Raw genomic sequence first — 15,173 nt, forward strand, 5'->3', positions numbered from 1 at the left:
GATGAACTGAACCAGATTGAGAAGACAACAAACAAAATTCATGTAGAAGAAAGGGAATATCAAGATGTGCAAACCGAGCCCCAAGCTGGGAACAAGAACCAGGAACAAATTCAGAGTCTAACTAAGAATAAGAATCAATCAGAACAGGAATCCCAGCATACTTCTGTGCAAGCAACACATAAGAATACTGAGCAAAATAAAACTATTACTGAAATAAAGATACAACAGAATGAGAGAGGAATGGAACCTACAGAGATAACCTGGAGTGAATGTGACCAAAGTGAAGAAAGCAGAGATGTACAAAATAAATCTAATTACCTGCCTTGTGTACAAGAGGAGATTGTGGAGGCACATATAAAAGTAGAAGAAGAGAACAATACCATTCCAGGCTACATAACAGGACATCTTCAGGAGGAGATAAAAATGCAATACTTGGAGGAGACAGAAATCCAAGAAGAAGAGGGGACAAAGGCACAGCAGTTAGATGAGATACACACAGGAGGGGGAATGTTGCAGATAGAGAAGGAAATATTAGAAAATGAGACACAAATATACTCAGCTGGGGAAATAGAGAGTCAAGTTTTGGAAAGAGAACAACTAAATCAAGATACAAAATCTGAGGATGTTAAAGAAACTGATAATGATGAGAAATTAATTGAAACAGAAACACAGACTATGGAGACAATACTAAATCAAACAAGTATGGACACAGACCTAGAGAGTCAACCGGAAGAGGAAAGACATGTACAAACTGAAGACAGAGAAACACAAACGGAGGAATCCATGTTTCTCCCTGGGGAGATGAGACAAATGTCTTATGATGAGGAACGACAGATACATAGAGAAGAAAGACAGACACAAACTGAGGAAAGACCAAGTCCACCTGTTGAAAAAGAGGTCCATCATGCAGAGGGTATAATCCAGAGTGAGGAAAAATGGAGTCCACCAGTAAAAGAAGATATCCTCTGTGAAGAGAGTACCACGCAGACTGAGGAAAGTCACAGCCCATTAAAAAAAAGTGATGTCCAAGATAATAATAATGGCGTGCAAGTCAGAGAAAGGCCAAGACCATCTCTAGAGGGAGATACCTGTCAAGAAGAGAGAGAAACACAAACTAATGAGGAGAATCAGCAAGAAACTACAAAAAATGACACTGCAGATCAGAAAGAAGACTATATTAATGATGAAATATGTTCAACTATGCATGAAGGCATATTAGTGGAGCCTGAAGAGTTAATAGATGGAAAATATGACTACATACTAATTCAAAGTAATGAGAAAGGGGAAGGTAACTCTGATGAAATCAGAGAGACTCATCTTGAAGAGGAGTTAATGTCAAATAGAGAACCAAAGAGAGAGGTCCATGACCACAATATGGTGAATGATTTTGAAACCCACCCAAATCGTCATGTTCCTGTAGATAATTTAGAAGAGAACAAAGAAGATCACAAAGAGGAGAAACAATGTGGGGATGACGAAGAATCATTGACTGAGCTTCTGTGTCCCCCTTCAGAGTTAGAGAATGTAGCAGGTACAGGAGATGAAAGTAACTCACATACTGACACAAAGGGGAATGCTCATCAAAGTTCTTTATTTATTCATGGAAATGTGTTATATGCTTAGGCACATTTTTATTTATCACATTCCTTCATACAAAATAACAAAGGTGCATCTTATCTATTTCATGTGACATCAGAGATGTTTTAAGGTATGGCTGGTACTGTATTTGTAATTATTGCCCCACTACAGAGCCATATTAAAACTTTAGAGTGCCCCAGCCATGATACCAAACTGAACAGCCACATTTAAAGAAATGTTTCCTTTTCAAAACAATGAAACATATTTTGGCAGCAGATAAAAACCAAAAGGCCAAAGAAGCCTTACTATATATTTTCTTCTGAAATGTAAACTTAATTAATTCTTAGGATAAATGTAAGCATATCCTAGTCTTTGTCATTCCCACATCTAATGGAGGTCTATTCCACACATCAACCATCCTTTCTGTAAAGAAGTGTTTCACCAATTACTCCTCAGTTCATTACCCTTTAACTTGAGATCATGACTATTTGTTCTGGTGTTGCTCAAAGAGCATTACATTGCATTATCCATGCACAAACATGTGCCATTACATATTAGGTAAGAGTATTAGTATAACTGTAACTAAGGGGTCCATGGGTTGGGGAGATATTATGATGTGAGAACTTAAAGGGATACATTTCGATTTTAAATAAATGCATTTTTGCAATATACTTCCTTTCACAAAAAATGTTTCTTCTAAAGATATTTACTGTTTCAGCGGCATGAACACATTTGATACATGTGACCGTGTCTAATAAGAGTGCTGGCGGTGGTGTCTACTAAAATCTCATAGATTTTTAAGGGGGTTAGTTGATAATTATTAGATACGTTTTTCTAAAAGATTGTGTCCTACAAGCCACTGCTGACTTTCTGCGAAGGTGTAATTTTTCAACGTTGGTGCACGGGCCCTCACAGCATATTTGCATATACAGATAAAACCAGTAACTTTTACTAGAAGCATTTTTGCTAATGGAAGTATATTGTAATTATAATTTCAAAAATGCTTTTATTTAAAATTTATTTACACCCATACACATTTCAGTTTTGATCTTTATATTCCTTTAAAGGGGACACTGTACCCAAAAATTTTCTTTCATGATTCAGATAGAGCATGCAATTTTAAGCACCTTTCTAATTTACTCCTATTATCAAATCTTCTTTATTCTCTTGGTATCTTTATTTGAAATGCAAGAATGTAAGTTTAGATGCCGGCCCATTTTTGGTGAACAACCTAGGTTGTCCTTGCTGATTGGTGGATAAATTCATCCACCAATCAAAAACTGCTATGCAGAGTGCTGAACCAAGAAAAAAGCTTAGATGCCTTCTTTTTCATATAAAGATAGCAAGAGAACAAAGAAAAATTGATAATAGGAGTAAATTAGAAAGTTGCTTAAAATTGCATGCTCTATCTGAATCACAAAAGAAAATTTTTGGGTACAGTGTCCCTTTAATGTACTTTTTTCAATGCATCTATTTATTTTTAAGAATGTAAGCTACTAGGCTGTATGTGGTATTAACAATCACATGGTGGAAAATTGATGAGCTTTATGCCACGTTTAGTTTTTGTCGTAAGACTAAAATGAATAGCACCTAGTGATTGGCAACACCATGTACTCACTAGCGGCTGGTAGGCGGAACTTTTATGTGTCTGACATGTTTATCTTAGGCCAGTGAATTATATTAGCTGTTTAAATATTGAAGAAATGTGTGTAAAGTACTTTACTTACTGTAAATGATCTAATCTATTCTGAAGATGATAATTAAACATTAAGGGGTCGATTTAGGAAGCAGCGGATGCTGCTTCCGACCCACTCTGCTTCAGGTCTGCCTGAAGCGGAAGTTAAGAAGCAGCGGCCCTAAGACCACTGCTTCTTAACTCGTCCGCCACCTCTGAGGAGGCGGACAGCAATCAGCCGGATCGGATATGATCGGGTTGATTGACACCCCCTGATAGCGAACTGCTGGTGCAATGATAAATGCCGACATGATACGATACAGCGTATCTTGTCCCCTAAGGGCTAAATTACAAGTGGAGCGCTAAATAATTGCACCCGTTTGCAGGAGCACGATTATTAACCAGCCATTACAAGTGGGTGGTTATTGCTACACATAAATATATATGTATATCAGCATATACAGTACATATATATTTATATTTGCTGCCATTGCTGCGCTACTTACCCCCTTTGCTGCACTGAAGTTCTGATGCTATTTCTGATGGCATCAGAATAAGGCTCCCATAATAGCCTATGGAAGCGAGCTCTTGTGAGTGCAATGCTTCCCAGCAATGCAAACTCGAGGTCGCGTTCGTATTGCTGTGAACTTGTAATACCAGCGCACATGAGCGTGCGCTGGTATTACAAAGTGGAGCACAAATATCGCTTTCTAGAAATGATATTTAGCGCTCCACTTGTAATCTGGCCCTACATCTCACTTACCATTGCTATATTCCACACGCAGCCATTGTTTGTTCAGTTTATCTGTCCCTAACTGTCCTCAGTAAATAACATTAGGAAAGAAAAACCTAGGTTTCAGCACCAGGGCTGGTTATTTTATAGCAACTCAAGCAAATTGGAAAGCCCACAGTTTTCTGTATTAACTCACAAGGAGGACAAAATAAATAATTAAATTTTTTTGCAAAGTTTATTTTTTTACTACACATAACAAGAACATGTTTTCCTTTCAGAACATGCATGAATTTTAGTGAAATTAAAACTTTAAAGTCCTCTTCTCTCAGTGGTGAAGTAAACACACTGCTATAATAAAATATTGTGTTATTCTGTGCTTATACATTGCTTGTTCCCATCTCTTTACAGCAGATGAGGAGCCTGAAGGACAAAGGCTTGTGACTGAGGAGCTGCAATCTCACCTGGGAACTGAGGCTGTACAGGAATTCATGCAGGATATGATACTATATGAGATTGTACCTGCTGCACATTCCCTGCTAAAATCAGAAGGCCAAGAAGACAGGAAAGGGTAAGAGGTTCCTTTAAAGCTGCACAGCAATTTGGGACTGTATCAGACTGGTACAACTATATATAAAAGTGGGTGATAATTTCTGTGTTTGATTTGATTCAAAAGCAGCAGTATTTTTATTTCAGCAGTTTAGGCAGAGGTTTCTTCAATACCTTAAAGGGGCACTAACATCAACTTAAACTTTATTATTCTGTTTATTTCCACTATAAAATTGTGCAGTCTTTTTTCTTATATGCAAACTTTATAAAGCACCAGTTCCTACTGAGCATGTGCAAGAGTCTGTAATTGGCTGATGGCTGTCACATGATACAGGGGGCTGACAAAATAAATACATTGTTAAATCTGTCAGAAAACAAAAATCTATTGCTCATTTAAAAAAGTAAGTTCTACTGCGTTGTATCTTTATTGTGCACTTACTGATTATGCAATTCTATTGTTCTTAATTGTCCTCTTAACTTTAGACAGCATATTTGTGAATTTTGTGAATAGTAACAATACAGCCTTCTGGGGCATCATATGAATTACAGATTAATTACTTCATAGAAATTAAATGTCGCATCAGAATGGTGTAATACTAGTTAGTATATAAACAACCAATTAAAAATCTTTCATAAGAAAAATTTAATAAATACTAAATTCCCCTCTTTTAGAGGCAAGTAATAATAAAAGAAAACTACATTAATAGGACATTTAACTCATTGTTTAAATTACTATTAGAAATGAATCTCTGTAAAGCAAAAGATCAACCTACATCATGCATGTTTAAAAGCATTTGTTAAGCAAAATGTGTATTGTTTTGTAGTCCATGGACACAAATCCCTGAAAAAGATACAGAGTGGTATATTCCCCTATCCAGTGCTGTAGCCAGTTAGGTACTGATATAAATGAGCTAATACACAACTCAACCAATCACTGTGCATTATGTAGAAGACTCAAGGTTCAGCAATCTATGGCATGCACTTGCAGCCTCTTTGGGGAGTATAAAACAACACAATTTTCAGATTGAAATTACAGGAAAAGCAGGAAGAATAAATAATGTTATGGAACATTTTGAATTTACTGTCCCATCAATACTATTTATGCTGGGATTGTACTATGTACAGTACCATTTATTTATATTTTTGGAGTTTGTGCAACTGCCTCTTACTGTTAGTCTGCTGTACAAAATAATATATTCTTCATCCACTAAACCCTCCAATTATTGGCTCATTTAGATATCACTTCATAGCTTTAAAGCTTTCTGCTAATACTTGTATGAATTTCACTATAGTATACAGTGCTATCAGGATGATTATGCTACTGTAATACTCTCACTGTACAAAGGAATAACTGAGAGACTAAATTGTCATAAAGTATCTGATTAGTAATGCTATTTCTCCATTCCCAGGCTTGAAAAAGAAGTCCTGGAGTCTGAGAATGAGTAAGTATAGAGCCCATATTTGGTGAGTGAGCCTATCAGTAATAGGCAGTTTCTTTCTCTGGGTCATCACTAGCCAATTAGAAATATATTAATAGTTGTTAAAAGTTTTCACAAAGATACAGAATTTTCTGTAGACACCAGGGGAAAGCATTAGCTTGACTACTTAGAATTATGTATTTCATTTGACACACACTAAGCTCATTTATAAGCAGTAGTCTAATTGCATAATTTATCAAATACATTCTGATTACTCAGGTAGTGAGGTTCATTAGTGCTAGATTACTCATCAGCCGTAGGGATGAAAGCTGTCATCCACAGTTATGCAATATCTTAGCTGTGCATAAAACTATCTGTAGCCAAATCTAGCAGGGGACTTGGTTGTAGGAAAAGTGGTATTAAAGGGACATTCTACAAAAAAGAAAATATCACATATGTAAAAGAAATGTTAAACAATATTTGAATAAAAGAGATTTCTAACTGGAAGTGCATTTTTTTTAATTGGTGAAGTTAGTGCAAAGTGCACAACCACAACGTAAGCATTAAAACAAAACAACATTTATATAGAAGGGGAAAATTCATTAAAAATAAAAAATATATAATACTTTAATAAAATGATTGTTTTTTTGATGCAACAAAAATAAATATTTAAGTACATCATTGTAGCTCACTCATTATTTTTTAACTGCAGTACAGTATTTCATCTGATTTTGGAGACTATATAAATAAAATGTGAATTAAAATAATTTCAAAGAGGTAATGACTATGTTAAACTGAAAATATGAGTAACACTAATATATATAATATATATATTTGACATACAAACAAATGTCAAAATGGCTAAAGCCAGAGTGATTACAGTTTGCATGAAAAATATTCCAGTGCAGCACCAAAAATCAAAAGTTCAGTATACAAGAGTAGTAATAGCGCACGTAGAAAATTTTCTCAGACTGAAGAAGTTAATCAGTAATTGTATTGGTAGAGGAATTTGCAGCAGAAATAGTTAGGCCTCATCTTGAGTATTGTGTGCAGTTCCAGAGTCCATACAGTATCTCCAGGATATAAACAAAATGGAATCTGTTCAAAAGAGGGCTACCAAAATAGTACATGGACTAAAAAATAAAACTTACCAGAAGAGTCTCAATTTCCTAAATATGCATAGGTTAGAGGAGAGAATCGAAAGAGGTGATATGATAGTAACTTTCAAGTATATTAGGGGTTTAGTAAAGCTGAGGCTTTGAGTATTTTTCATAAAAAAAGAAAAAATCAAGAATAAGGGATCATGATCTGAAGTTGAAGGGTAGTAGATTATGGAGTAATTTGAGAAAGCTCTTCTTTACAGAAAGGGTGATGGATTCTTGGAATAAACTTCCATAAGAGGTGGTGATGACAAACACTGTGGGGGACTATAAGAATGCCTGGGATAAACATCAGGATATCCTTCAAACTAGATAGGTTTATACTTTTAGAAAATATTGGGCAGACTTGTTGGGCCTTTGGTTCTTATCTGCCATCAAAATCTATGATTCTATGTAATAAGTATAATGATGAATATCCCCCCTTCCAGGTGTATACTCAATTTAGTTGACCTTAATTTATATGAGGTAAATATGGATTTCCTAGAATTTTGTCTTGTACTATGATGTCACCAGATGCCCTGTGTTCCCATGCTTGTATCCATCCTGACCACTTCTGTGCCTTCTGTGGTAGGTAGAGTTAAGTAACTTCTGAAAAATAGAGACTTGATGTATACAAAGGCAAGCATGAGAGAGAATTTACGGTATATAGTGTAGTATTCACTAAAAAAAGACAGGAAATGACAGCAAATAGTAGACAGACACTTACACACAGGCCCTAAGACAAAATGAGGTAATGTCTGGTTCTAGAGGGGCAAAGCGTGTCTAATGTCTTTACTATAGTGTTTCCAAACCACTTTTTGGTTGGTATTAAAGGATAAAATAGTCTAAAATAAAGTTAACCTCTGATGAAGAAGGTATCGCTGACCTTTGAAACACTTAAGGATTACAGCCTCTGACTGCAGACTTTTATTTTACAGAAGCTTCTTTAAAGGGATATGAAGCCCAATTTTTCTTTCTTTCATGATTCAGATAGAGCATGCATCTTTAAAGGGACATAAAACAGGTTGAGATCTGTGCATATCCTAAAAGGGCTAATTATTTAAAAATAGTTTGCATAAAAAATTGTTTCAAAATTGCTGGCAAGTATTTTAAAATAATTTTCAAAAATAAGCTAAATGAATTACATAGCTAAGCTGCCTGGAGCAGCCAACTCCACCCCCCCTTATCAGTGTTTTAGACACAGGCATTGTATTTCAACTGAGTTCACAGCTTCTAGTCATGCTCCAGCAGATAATCCATATGCACTTTTGCATTCTACCAAAATAGCAATAGATATAGATACAGCCATAGAATGAAATGTGTGGGGGGAGTTAGAGCTTTACAATTCAGAAACTAAAAAGAAATGGTTAATGGAAGGCACTGCAGTATAAATTTGTAGGTAAAGTAATTAAAGTACATATTATTATATTTTGTTTATTTCCCAATTTGTTTTATGTCCCTTTAAGCAACTTTCCCAATTTACTCCTATTATCATTTTTTCTTTGTTCTTTTGGTATCCTTTGTTGAATAAGCAGCAATGCACTACTGGTTGTTGACTGAACACATGGCTGAGCCAAAGACAATTGGTAATATATATATATGCAGCCACCAATCAGTAGCTAGAACCTAGATTATTTGCTGCTCCTGAACTTTCATAGATAAACCTTTCAGCAAAGGATAATAAGAAAAGGGAGCAAATTAAATAATAGAAGTAATTTGGAAAGTTGTTTGAAATTGTATTCTCTATCTAAATCATGAAATAAATGTTTTGGGCTTCATGTCCCTTTAATAAAAAGAAAGTATAGACAACGCATTGTAAGTAATAGGTAAAGTTGTATCTATAATTAATAACAGAGTGCTCTAAAAGGCAGACCAAATAATAGAGAAAAATGCCCCATAATGAATCACGTCAGTGGTTAGTTCTCTACACACATAAGTGAATGATGATAATTATAGTATAATACTACAAATAAAATCCTTTTAAAAGAAAAGATCTGCTGATTACAGGATTTAGTAGTGCAGTACCCAGTGATGCTTTTTATGATGTTCTGAGTTGGTGTTGAGTGATGACCATGAGGGCTGATGTGTAGGAGAATGAGTAATTGTTTATGTACTTAAAGGGACATTAAACCCAAAATTCTTCTTCATGATTCAGATAGAGAATACAATTTTAAACAACATTCCAATTTACTTCTATTATCTAATTTGCTTTATTCTTTAGATATCCGTTGTTGAAGAAATAGCAATGCACATGGGTGAGCCAATCACACAAGGCATCTATGTGCAGTCACCAATTCAGCAGCTACTGAGTCTATCTAGATATGCAATTATAGGAAGAGAATGAAGCAAATTAGATCATCGAAGTCAATTAGAAAGTTATTTTAAATTGAATTTTATTTCTAAACCATAAAAGAAAAAATGTGGGTTTTCATTATCCATTATATTACAGTCCTTAGTGGTTTTACAGGGGGGGGGGGGGTTGAGTGAAGCTTATATTACACATCTCATTTAACAGTATTTATATATTTAAAATAAATTATGTTTGAATAGCGCTGTATGGGGGTTGCTCAGATTTTCTAGGAGGCTAAATAAATAGTTCTTGCAAATATTTGAGAAACGCACAAAGTTTACAGTCCTTAAATCCATTGTGCTACAATATGATTTTTTTGTTGTTGTCCCCAGCCGCCTGTCCTGGATTATGGAAGAAGATGAAGATGAGTCTGAGTATGTTTCTTATTATGGGATGGCAAATATAGATTCTCTGCTATGCTTTGATGCCCTCAAGGACAAACCATTTAGATTCATAAATCTGTTTAGAGATGATATATAAATAAAAACTATTTTTTTCCCTGTTCATTGCAGTATTTTTGGTTTTCAGCTGGGAAGTCTCACTCTGTCTGTGCTTTTCCAGATTACAGATGTCGTGTTATCACAGTGAGAGTGAGGATGAAAGCAACAGTGTCACAGTAAGTTTTTTTCTAAACCTCTGTGATCTCGCAAATCCTATGAAAACATAATTACTAAGTATTCAGATGTTTTCTGTGTACAAACAGCTTTAATACTACAGATTATAGTGACGTTCAGGTCTCTAGGTACTGTCTCAGTTTCCAGGCAACCCTTCTTACCCTAACTACGGCTGGGCTTCTCTTAGCAACAGCTTCCCATGCTCAGCTTCCTGTGGCAGGAGCTGTCCGTCAGGCCGTAAGTGCTGAAAAAAATTACATTGTGTAGACAAGCTGATTATCCTGATACAGGATTAGCAATTAATCTGCTGCCTGTGCTCCTTGGTCCCCTCTTAAAATCAAACACTCCCAAGAAAAAAGGATTTATTGAAATGGAGGTGATGAATGACAATGGTTTTGGGAAGATTTCTTTAAGAAGACTCCTCTAAGGGCAAGTAATCATACATCCTGTTTATGATTAATCTTTTATGTTTAATGAAATTCAGAATCAGACGTTGACCTCCGTCCATTTTGTATTTAGTTTCACTGTTTCAAAGCCTCATTGCCATTGTGTGATATCTATGATGTGTCTCCCAAAGCAAATCTCTTTCACAGTCACTTGATATCTTAATTCAGCCCTTATAAAAAGAACCTTTACTGTTTACTGAACCATTATACTACAATGTGTTATTTATTTATCTGAAATATATCAGGATTTCTAACCTGATGTAGGCTTAACTTCCAAAATATAAATAATGTAAGAATTAGTTTGAATGAATGTGAACTTAGTGTTTAAGTGTTAGTGCTGTAGTGTAGCATGTATTCCAATTGTATATATTTAGTGCCTCAACTAAATACATTTTCCATTAGATTTTATTTATTTGTATGTAAACAGTCAAAGTAGAAAAATGAAGTTATTGAAACCCAATTCCCTAATACTTGACAAACGCTTACAAAATAAAGATAATGTTGTGAAATCAGAAGCTTAAATATGTGTAGTACCTTGATGTATATTAATGTGAAAATAAGATCAACGAAAGTCACAAAATTATTGCTTTGGAAAAATATTTTTATTGTCTGTTAATTGTTCTAAAAAAAAAAATAACAGCATGTTTATAATTATATTAGAAACAGTTAAAATGTGAGCAACTTATGTCTGTTAATTATTGTTAGATAGATAGATAGATAGATAGATAGATTGAGCAATATATATATATATATATATATATATATATATATATATATATATATGATAGATAAAAGACATAGACATAGATTTAAGATAGATAGAAAAATATAGGTAGGTAGATAGATGATAGATTAAAAGATAGATTGTTTTGGTAATTAAAAAAAACAGTGCATATGCACATATGCATAACCTTAGACAGAACAAAGTCTAAACTCCTTTAAAGGAATAATTCACAGCTTCAGAGTCGTTATAGATCGGTGACACTTCATTTTAATTACTGAATGTCCTTATTTTCCCTGCATAGACCTTTTTTTATTATGTATAGTCTGATATTTATTGGTGGTGAATTTTGGTTCTGAGGGAATATTTATCACTTATGTAATCCAGTCTATACCACTGTACTGCTCTCATTCATTCGCTCCCTTTTGCCCTTCAGTCATGTGACTCTGGAGTGTCCACCGGAATATCTGGACACATCTGCACTTGCCCCGACACAAGGAGGGTTAGAGGACACTGTTCAATACATGCAAGTAAGTGAGTTATGAATTATAGTTGTAAATTAACTAGAATTGTAAATTAGGATAATTAATCTGTTTTGTTTTAAATAGTAGTTTCACTCTTCTCTCATATCCACATATTTTAGGTTTAAAGTTAAAAATTCCTGTTCTTTAGATTACACTTGTGCAAATTTAAGACATGAACATTCTAAATTTTCTCTAATGTGTACTTTTTAACATGCAATGTGTTTGTTAGTGATCTAAAAAAAATACTTTTTGGCCTAGATTACGAGTGGAGTGCTAATTTATCACGTGCCCCGCAAACGGGCAATTTGCCCGTTTGCAGGCGTACAATAAATAATCACCATTACAAGTGGCTGGTTTATTGCTTACCGTCGAGCTTGCGGTAGCAATTAGCGCTTATAAAATAACCAGAGATCAGATCTCTGGTTAATTTTATAAATGTGCCCTAAATGCCCCCAAAATACAATGGTGTGTATTTTATTAAAAAAATAAAAATTGTTAAAATGTGTTTTTCTTTCATGTAATTGGCAAGAGTCCATGAGCTAGTGATGTATGGGATATACAATCCTATCAGGAGGGGCAAAGTTTCCCAAACCTCAACATGCCTAAGAATATACCCCTCACCACACCACAATTCAGTTTTTACAAACTTTGCCTCCTATGGAGGTGGTGAAGTAAGTTTGTGCCTGATTTTCCTACGTTGATTTGCGCTGCTCAGCATTTTGAAGCCTGATTCCTCTCAGACTACAGTGAATGTCAGAGGATGTGAAGAAAGTATCACCTATTGAATTCTCTGATTTTCCTCGAGGGAAATCTTTTTCATTGCTTCTCTGTTATCGGTCGTAGAGATTCATTTCCTACCTCCCCTTTTTCAGATCGACGATATACTCATATTCCATACCTCTACTGATAACCATTTCAGTACTGGTTTGGCTATCTGCTATATGTGGATGGGTGTCCTTTGGTAAGTATGTTTCTTTCATGTAATTAGCAAGAGTCCATGAGCTAGTGACGTATGGGATATACATTCCTACCAGGAGGGGCAAAGTTTCCCAAACCTCAAAATGCCTACAAATACACCCCTCACCACACCCACAATTCAGTTTTACAAACTTTGCCTCCGATGGAGGTGGTGAAGTAAGTTTGTGCTAGATTCTACGTTGATATGCGCTCCGCAGCAAGTTGGAGCCCGGTTTTCCTCTCAGCGTGCAGTGAATGTCAGAGGGATGTGAGGAGAGTATTGCCTATTTGAATGCAGTGATCTCCTTCTACGGGGTCTATTTCATAGGTTCTCTGTTATCGGTCGTAGAGATTCATCTCTTACCTCCCTTTTCAGATCGACGATATACTCTTATATATACCATTACCTCTGCTGATTCTCGTTTCAGTACTGGTTTGGCTTTCTACAAACATGTAGATGAGTGTCCTGGGGTAAGTAAATCTTATTTTCTGTGACACTCTAAGCTATGGTTGGGCACTTTGTTTATAAAGTTCTAAATATATGTATTCAAACATTTATTTGCCTTGACTCAGAATGTTCAACTTTCCTTATTTTCAGACAGTCAGTTTCATATTTGGGATAATGCATTTGATTTAATCATTTTTTCTTACCTTAAAAATTTGACTTTTTCCCTGTGGGCTGTTAGGCTCGCGGGGGCTGAAAATGCTTCATTTTATTGCGTCATTCTTGGCGCGGACTTTTTTGGCGCAAAAATTCTATTTCCGTTTCCGGCGTCATACGTGTCGCCGGAAGTTGCGTCATTTTTTGACGTTATTTTGCGCCAAAAATGTCGGCGTTCCGGATGTGGCGTCATTTTTGGCGCCAAAAGCATTTAGGCGCCAAATAATGTGGGCGTCTTATTTGGCGCGAAAAAAATATGGGCGTCACTTTTGTCTCCACATTATTTAAGTCTCATTTTTTATTGCTTCTGGTTGCTAGAAGCTTGTTCTTTGGCATTTTTTCCCATTCCTGAAACTGTCATTTAAGGAATTTGATCAATTTTGCTTTATATGTTGTTTTTTTCTCTTACATATTGCAAGATGTCCACGTTGCAACTGAGTCAGAAGATACTACAGGAAAATCGCTGACTAGTGCTGGATCTACCAAAGCTAAGTGTATCTGCTGTAAACTTTTGGTAGCTATTCCTCCAGCTGTTGTTTGTATTGAATGTCATGACAAACTTGTTAATGCAGATAATATTTCCTTTAGTAAAGTACCATTGCCTGTTGCAGTTCCTTCAACATCTAATGTGCAGAATGTTCCTGATAACATAAGAGATTTTGTTTCTGAATCCATAAGAAGGCTATGTCTGTTATTTCTCCTTCTAGTAAACGTAAAAAGTCTTTTAAAACTTCTCTCCTTTCAGATGAATTTTTAAATGAACATCATCATTCTGATTCTGATAATGGTTCTTCTGGTTCAGAGGATTCTGTCTCAGAGGTTGATGCTGATAAATCTTCATATTTATTTAAAATGGAATTTATTCGTTCTTTACTTAAAGAAGTTTAATTGCATTAGAAATAGAGGATTCTGGTCCTCTTGATACTAAATCTAAACGTTTAAATAAGGTTTTTAAATCTCCTGTAGTTATTCCAGAAGTTTTTCCTGTCCTGATGCTATTTCTGAAGTAATTTCCAGGGAATGGAATAATTTGGGTAATTCATTTACTCCTTCTAAACGTTTAAGCAATTATATCCTGTGCCATCTGACAGATTAGAGTTTTGGGACAAAATCCCTAAGTTGATGGGGCTATCTCTACTCCTGCTAAACGTACTACTATTCCTACGGCAGATAGGTACTTCGTTTAAGGATCCTTTAGATAGGAAAATTGAATCCTTTCTAAGAAAAGCTTATCTGTGTTCAGGTAATCTTCTTAGACCTGCTATATCTTTGGCTGATGTTGCTGCAGCTTCAACTTTTTGGTTGGAAGCTTTAGCGCAACAAGTAACAGATCATGAATTCTCATAGCATTATTATTCTTCTTCAGCATGCTAATAATTTTATCTGTGATGCCATCTTTGATATTATCAGAGTTGATGTCAGGTTTATGTCTCTAGCTATTTTAGCTAGAAGAGCTTTATGGCTTAAGACTTGGAATGCTGATATGGCTTCTAAATCAACTTTACTTTCCATTTCTTTCCAGGGTAACAAATTATTTGGTTCTCAGTTGGATTCCTATTATTTCAACTGTTACTGGTGGGAAAGGAACTTTTTTACCACAGGATAAAAAATCTAAGGGTAAAAACAGGGCTAATAATCGTTTTCGTTCCTTTCGTTTCAACAAAGAACAAAAGCCTGATCCTTCATCCTCAGGAGCAGTTTCAGTTTGGAAACCATCTCCAGTCTGGAATAAATCCAAGCCAGCCAGAAAGGCAAAGCCTGCTTCTAAGTCCACATGAAGGTGCGGCCCTCATTCCAGCTCAGCTGGTAGG

General features: G+C 35.4%; 1 protein-coding gene across 1 annotated transcript in view; it reads right to left on the reverse strand.

Moving 5' to 3' along the window:
* USB1 (U6 snRNA biogenesis phosphodiesterase 1) overlaps positions 1–15,173 on the reverse strand; it is a 598,389-nt gene that overhangs the window by 527,666 nt on the left and 55,550 nt on the right. The gene's annotated exons all lie outside the window — the stretch shown is intronic.

Source organism: Bombina bombina, chromosome 1 (assembly GCF_027579735.1).
Source record: "Bombina bombina isolate aBomBom1 chromosome 1, aBomBom1.pri, whole genome shotgun sequence".
In the NCBI taxonomy this organism is placed as follows: Eukaryota; Metazoa; Chordata; class Amphibia; order Anura; family Bombinatoridae; genus Bombina; species Bombina bombina.